Below are 7,577 nucleotides of genomic sequence, written 5' to 3'. Positions count from 1 at the left end.
TCAGCCTGAACATTATCGTGCTTGGCAGTCGTCATACATCAGCGCCACTCAAGGGCTAGGCCTCACAGCTACTGAGGATTTGGACTTAATGAGAAAATGGCTTGGTAAAGAATCCGGAAACCACGTCAAACGTCTACGGTCAGTGTAACAAACCCAGTCATAGCACTCACAAAGGCCTGGGAACGCCTCCAGGAATGTTATGCAGCACCTGAAATAATTGAAAAAGCTCTTTTCGACCGGCTCGATAATTTCCCAAGAGTCTCAGCAAAAGAACAGACGAAGCTACGGGAACTAGCAGACTTGTTAATGGAAGTGCAGTGCGCTAAGGAGGATGGCTACCTCCCAGCTCTCTCCTACCTGGATACCGCACTTGGCATTGAACACATAGTTGGGAAACTGCCCTATGGGCTTCAAGAAAAATCAATTTCGGTTGGTTCAAAACACAAGGAAGAAAATAGAGGAAGATATCCACCATTGGAGTTCTTCAGCAAGTTTGTGTGCAGCGAAGCTCGTAAAAGGAATGACCCTAGCTTTGCTAGGGTCAAGTACTAGTGGCTCGCCTGCAAAGTCTGAAAAAACCTTCTTTAAAGGCATAAAGTACCCAATTTCAGTCCACAAGACGGACATCGCCCCAACAAGCCTAAGTATAAACAAAGAAGTCAGCGACCTGAACAAAAGCTGTCCAATACATGGCAAGCCACATCCTCTCAAACGCTGCAAAGCCTTCAGAGCCATGAAGCTGGAGGAATGAAAGGCCTTTCTCAAAGAAAAAGGAATCTGCTTTAAGTGCTGTGGCTCAACTACTCACCTTGCTAAGGACGAATGCAGTTAAGTGTTTGGAGTGTGATAGCACCTTTCACGACTCTACCATGCACCCTTGACTTGCACCTCAAGTCAAAGCCCATTCAACTCCACCACACAACGGCGGGGAGGAGGAAGAGAGCAGCACCATTAAAGCTGTTGTTAACTCAAACTGCACAGAGGTCTGTGGCACAGGAAACGTTGGCTGGTCATGTTCCAAGATTTGTCTTGTGAAGCTATATCCTAAAGGTCAACCAGACAAAGCTATCAAGGCCTACGTCATCCTAGATGACCAAAGCAACCGGTCGCTAGCAAGGTCAAGCTTTTTTGAGCTTATCCCAGAGGTCGACCCAACTGCTGAGATCCTCCTGTTGCTTGGTAGAGACATAATAAGAGTGCACAAAGTCCGGGAACAAGTCAATGGCCCCCACAATGCCCCCTTTGCCCAATGCTTGGACCTAGGATAGGTGCTGGTTTGAGAAGTCTGCTTGGGGAAAGCACATACACCAACAGTCAACACCTTTAAGACAACCGTGCTAGCAATTCTCTCCTCGGAGTTCTGATGCGGTTCCGTAAGGAAAAGGTTGCCATCTTGGCAGGCATACAGCAGTTGTTTCACTGCTTTTTGGTGCAGGAGGACCACAGAAATTATCTGAGATTCCTGTGGTACCGGGACAATGACGTGACAAAAGAAATCATAGACTACAGAATGAAAGTTCATGTTTTCGGCAACAGTCCGTCCCCAGCTGTAGCCATCTACGGAGGAGAGCAATTAGAGAGGGTGCACGAGAACATGGGTCCGACACAGTCAACTTCGTTAAACGCCGCTTCTATGTGGACGACGGCCTTTGTTCTGCGTCGTCTGATGCCGAAGCCATCAGCTTGTTGAGCAGAACACAGATGTCACTGGCTGAGTCAAACCTCAGGCTCCACAAGTTTGCCTCCAACAGCCAGACAGTCCTGGAAGCCTTTCCATCTGAAGACTGTGCTGCAGTTGCGAAGGATTTCCCTGGAGAAGACGGAGGGGTGAGAAAGGTGGGATTGAGGACAACAAATCAGGGACATTCAAAAACTTTCTTCAGACCAGTCTCAGAAGTTGTCTTACTTCTTACTAAAGACTGATGTTCAGAGACTCATGTAGTCCATTGGGGTCAATTAATGACCTCACAGAGGTCAGACGGGGAGTGTGTTGCCTTTCACACATAAATCTGAATGGATTTTGTTTTGAAAGAGCTATTATTTTGAAGGGCAGTTTTCACCCTAATTTTCCCGGGTCATAGGTTTGTTTTGGTTTAGTAGTCTGAGGAAGGAGGCTAACCGAATTTGCATAGCTACATTTCTGTGTTCAACCGCATGATTGTATCACTGTAAACGTCACAGAGGCAACGTCGTAAGTTGATAATTTCATAATTACATTCATAAGTTAATGTTAGAAAGTACTATTTACATGAAAAATGCATGTGATATATTTGTGGCTAAAAACGTTTTATTTACATTTATTTACATGTGGAAAGCACCTGTTACAGAGCTAAATGGTAATTTTCGTATTTGTCTTGTTACAGTTTTCACTCTGACCTTGTACAATGAGAGAAAGAGCCACAGTAAAGAGCAACTAAAGCTTACTACGACTCACGTCTTCATTTATAAGGAAGAGTTTAACTAGTTGTATAGCTGCAGTTGCTACACTGCAGTGAGGACAACACACACATGTTTATTTCATCCAGAAGACTGCAAGCAGGGGTTACCCAACGGGCACGGCTGTTGCACCGTTGCATTGTTGGTCAGAATGGCCAGCAGGGACAGCGGCTCATCTGCTTCCCATTCCCATTTCTTGTAGAAAACCAGAAGATGATGGGGACAAATTTGGCAGTGATAGCACCAGCACAACTTTGAACTGTCTCTATCCATTACCCCATGAGCGTTGGAGAATGTTCTTACGCTGTTCTTAACGCAGGTCTTTTTTTTAAACATTTTCATTTATTTATTTTTACTTCCACAGACAACTTTTTTTGTCCCGCATTAATTCGACGCCATATCATCCAAATGTTGAGACCAGCGAATAACAAGCCTGCAGCAGAGTTTGAAACCCGAGAGTCTTAAAGGATATATTCATGAAAGGGTTCGGATCTGTGATCTTAACCCCTAAGACAACCGTGCTAGCAATTCTCTCCTCGGAGTTCTGATGCGGTTCCGTAAGGAAAAGGTTGCCATCTTGGCAGGCATACAGCAGTTGTTTCACTGCTTTTTGGTGCAGGAGGACCACAGAAATTATCTGAGATTCCTGTGGTACCGGGACAATGACGTGACAAAAGAAATCATAGACTACAGAATGAAAGTTCATGTTTTCGGCAACAGTCCGTCCCCAGCTGTAGCCATCTACGGAGGAGAGCAATTAGAGAGGGTGCACGAGAACATGGGTCCGACACAGTCAACTTCGTTAAACGCCGCTTCTATGTGGACGACGGCCTTTGTTCTGCGTCGTCTGATGCCGAAGCCATCAGCTTGTTGAGCAGAACACAGATGTCACTGGCTGAGTCAAACCTCAGGCTCCACAAGTTTGCCTCCAACAGCCAGACAGTCCTGGAAGCCTTTCCATCTGAAGACTGTGCTGCAGTTGCGAAGGATTTCCCTGGAGAAGACGGAGGGGTGAGAAAGGTGGGATTGAGGACAACAAATCAGGGACATTCAAAAACTTTCTTCAGACCAGTCTCAGAAGTTGTCTTACTTCTTACTAAAGACTGATGTTCAGAGACTCATGTAGTCCATTGGGGTCAATTAATGACCTCACAGAGGTCAGACGGGGAGTGTGTTGCCTTTCACACATAAATCTGAATGGATTTTGTTTTGAAAGAGCTATTATTTTGAAGGGCAGTTTTCACCCTAATGTTCCCGGCTCATAGGTTTGTTTTGGTTTAGTAGTCTGAGGAAGGAGGCTAACCGAATTTGCATAGCTACATTTCTGTGTTCAACCGCATGATTGTATCACTGTAAACGTCACAGAGGCAACGTCGTAAGTTGATAATTTCATAATTACATTCATAAGTTAATGTTAGAAAGTACTATTTACATGAAAAATGCATGTGATATATTTGTGGCTAAAAACGTTTTATTTACATTTATTTACATGTGGAAAGCACCTGTTACAGAGCTAAATGGTAATTTTCGTATTTGTCTTGTTACAGTTTTCACTCTGACCTTGTACAATGAGAGAAAGAGCCACAGTAAAGAGCAACTAAAGCTTACTACGACTCACGTCTTCATTTATAAGGAAGAGTTTAACTAGTTGTATAGCTGCAGTTGCTACACTGCAGTGAGGACAACACACACATGTTTATTTCATCCAGAAGACTGCAAGCAGGGGTTACCCAACGGGCACGGCTGTTGCACCGTTGCATTGTTGGTCAGAATGGCCAGCAGGGACAGCGGCTCATCTGCTTCCCATTCCCATTTCGTGTAGAAAACCAGAAGATGATGGGGACAAATTTGGCAGTGATAGCACCAGCACAACTTTGAACTGTCTCTATCCATTACCCCATGAGCGTTGGAGAATGTTCTTACGCTGTTCTTAACGCAGGTCTTTTTTTAAACATTTTCATTTATTTATTTTTACTTCCACAGACAACTTTTTTTGTCCCGCATTAATTCGACGCCATATCATCCAAATGTTGAGACCAGCGAATAACAAGCCTGCAGCAGAGTTTGAAACCCGAGAGTCTTAAAGGATATATTCATGAAAGGGTTCGGATCTGTGATCTGTTTTCGAAAAAACATGGGACAAAATCTGAAAGCGATTAGCCGGTTTACACTCTGTCTTTATTGACTGAGCACATATCAAAAATTTGCGATGCATTCTATGTCCATTTAACAAAGAAAATAAATGCCATTCATTAACAGCCTGGAATCATAAATAAATGTTGACCAGCCTTGGAAGCAGCTGGCACACAAAAGAACCCTGACTGAGCGCAAACATTCGATTGAAACGTTTATTATTGGTGGAACCATCGAACCTGTTTCATGTGTTTCCTGTCAGAGTGTGAGTGAGTGTCCGCCGAAAGGCCGTTATACTGGCGGGGTGAAGGAAAGGCTTTCATCCTCGGGCCGTTGGGCTCTGGTTTATCTTTGGAACCCATGCGGTCCTCCGCAGGATCTATTGATCTCTACGGCAACCATCATCGACAGACCCTGAAACATGGAGAGAGGGAGATGGTGTGTCATCCTAAAATGACTCAAAGACGCTAGGATCTATCAGGATGCAGGAACATCATTGAGATAACATAGATGAAATACGTGGACGGTAATATTTCGGCACACTGAAAGACACACACGAGCGCTCGTGCCTGGTCCACCCACGTCACACAACTCCTAACCCAGCGTTCTAATTAAGAGGATTGCTCCTTTCACCTCGTTAACGTCTAGACGTAGCCAAGTTTGGCTGGCTGATCAGCCCACAGACTGTGAGGTACCAAGACTGCTGAAATCCCTCTGTGCTGCTGGAAACTCCCCCTTCTCATTTGCCATTCACCCTCTTGGGCTCAACAACGTGGCCGTTGGAACTTTATTGCCGACTGTGTTAACGCAACCAGCGTAATACCGTACTTACGATACCATCCTGGTTCGACAGCAGTAGGCTACTAGAAGAGCCTTGAAGTTCTGTAGCAGGCAGAGTGTAGTGTCTTTCACTCTGTCCGTGGAGTAGCCTACCTTTGACCCATCTTCGTGCCGTCTTTCGCAAGTTTGTCAAATGGAATAATGCGCCCTTACCCCATCTAAGCTTTTGTCTTGTAATGTGAACAGGTCATGTGACAATGTGTTTATTTTCTTTGTTTAAAACTAGCATCAGTTGTTTGTATATTTTTAGTAGAGACACAAAAAGCCATCCTTGGAATAACATATATAAGCATGTGTCTGCTTCTCCATTTGTCTCTGTTTCTCTCAAACTCCTAAATAAATCAGTTTTCCCTACTCTCCCTCTCTCAGCATGGAAGGTTCACTCACACAGGGATAGCCTTGGGAGAAAAGGATTTGTCATTCCCATGTTGATTATTCGTGGTCCGAGGTATATAGCCAGGAAGAAGCCCAGACAGTGAGTGATATTCATCCAGAACTTCTGTTTCTAAGAGGTCGAGGCTGTGGAAGGCCAGGAAGAGAGGAAGGAGTAGCAGAGAGATCTAATGATTGAGTCCAGTTGGGTTTGTGAAAGCATCCAGCTGGATAGGTGACTTGCGCTGGTAAGATGAAATATAAAAATACATGAACTGCCGCCCGCAGGTCGTTTACTTTTTTTTTGTTGCTGAGAACTAAAACCCATTTAGTTTATGTTCATGTTTCAGCGACCACATTCATCAAACAAAAATAAATCGAATTACTACACGGTTACTCTGTTTCAGCGTTCCATTTATTAACTGAGCTCTTCTTCTCCCAACCTTGCATGTGTAAATGTGTGTCTGGATTAAATCCTGGCGCAAAGTAAATTTAAGTGTAGGCATTGGTGGTTCAGTGGTAGAATTCTCGCCTGCCACGCGGGAGGCCCGGGTTCGATTCCCGGCCAATGCAATGTATTTTTTTAAAAATCATTTCTGAAACGCAATTTAAAAATGACGAGTGATTGAGTTCACCTCTTGCGGAATATCTATCCGTAGCGGGGGAACTTAAATTCGCAGATCCTTTGAAATGAAAATGTTATTATGATAGTAATATCGCTTTTCGTTGGGTGTCCTCAAAACTCTTGTCAGAAGTGGGATTCGAACCCACGCCTCCAGAGGAGACTGCGACCTGAACGCAGCGCCTTAGACCGCTCGGCCATCCTGACACGTCTTTATATGTATTTTTTTCTATTATTTTAAAAAATCATTTTATTTATATTCACTTATTAGCAACTGCATTCATCAAATAAATACATATATTTTTAAATGAGCAAGCGTTTACTCTGACAATATTCTGCTCCGAACAGCAGCAGCATCAGCAGGAGTAGCAGGATTCCGGTTGCACTTATTTCCCGATGAGAGAAAGGTGAGTTGGCCAGCAAGACAAGGGAATGAAGATCTAACGTTAATGATCAAAGAAAGGGCCCTACGGATATAGAACGTCCTCTTTTTATTAACCAGTGGGGAAATGCCCTCACTGTTGCCTCCCTACACCAAGGTTGCTTTTTTCCATCTCAGAAACATTTCCATAATCAGAGGCTTCCCTACCCGGTCTGAGTCACTTATGCATGCTTTTGTCAAGAGCATGCTCCTAGACTATTGCAGTTATATTAAAACCTTTTTAAATGAACAGGCCTTGATGCTATCATCGACAACTAGAGACCAATCCATTCTTAAGGAAAAACATGGATAAGTTGTCATCCAGCAACTGAATAAGTTCTTGGCCTCAACTAGAAGCTATGACAACTTCCATTCAGGATTTCGACCCCTAAATATCACCAGAACCACTTATTAAAGTGGTAAATGATATTCCTCTTTACACAGCCTCTGGCAAAATGTCAATATTGATGCTCTTGGCCCGTAGTGCTGCATTCAACACTGTTCACCACTCAATACTTTTGGACCAATTGGAAAATTGTGTTGGGCCTACGAACATGACATGTGGAGTCCCCCAAGGTTCAATCCTGTGACCATATTCAACCTCTACAAGCTCCCAGTAGGCCTAATTATGCGAAATAATAACATTGCTTGCCATTGTTATGCGGACAACCCACAAATCTATATTCCCCTTTCACCAACTGACAATCGTCCTATAGATCTGCTGTGCCAGTGCATTGAATAGAATATTCTACA

General features: G+C 43.9%; 1 long non-coding RNA gene and 2 other non-coding genes across 3 annotated transcripts; 1 reads left to right on the top strand and 2 right to left on the bottom strand.

The window, feature by feature from the left end:
- Nucleotides 1-2,277: 2,277 nt before the first annotated feature.
- Nucleotides 2,278-5,135, bottom strand: LOC115554756 (uncharacterized). The gene is made up of 2 exons (XR_003978654.1): nt 4,809-5,135; nt 2,278-3,430 (listed from the first exon to the last, which is right to left on the bottom strand). It is a non-coding gene; the product is annotated as an uncharacterized LOC115554756 (long non-coding RNA).
- A 1,148-nt stretch (nt 5,136-6,283) lies between these two features.
- trnag-gcc (transfer RNA glycine (anticodon GCC)) lies at nt 6,284-6,354 on the top strand. Its single transcript has one exon. It is a non-coding gene; the product is annotated as a tRNA-Gly (tRNA).
- Nucleotides 6,355-6,527: 173 nt separating this feature from the next.
- On the bottom strand, nt 6,528-6,610 carry trnal-cag (transfer RNA leucine (anticodon CAG)). Its single transcript has one exon. It is a non-coding gene; the product is annotated as a tRNA-Leu (tRNA).
- Nucleotides 6,611-7,577: the final 967 nt, after the last annotated feature.

Source organism: Gadus morhua, chromosome 11 (assembly GCF_902167405.1).
Source record: "Gadus morhua chromosome 11, gadMor3.0, whole genome shotgun sequence".
Classification (NCBI taxonomy): domain Eukaryota; kingdom Metazoa; phylum Chordata; class Actinopteri; order Gadiformes; family Gadidae; genus Gadus; species Gadus morhua.
This window is presented reverse-complemented; position numbering and strand designations above follow the sequence as displayed.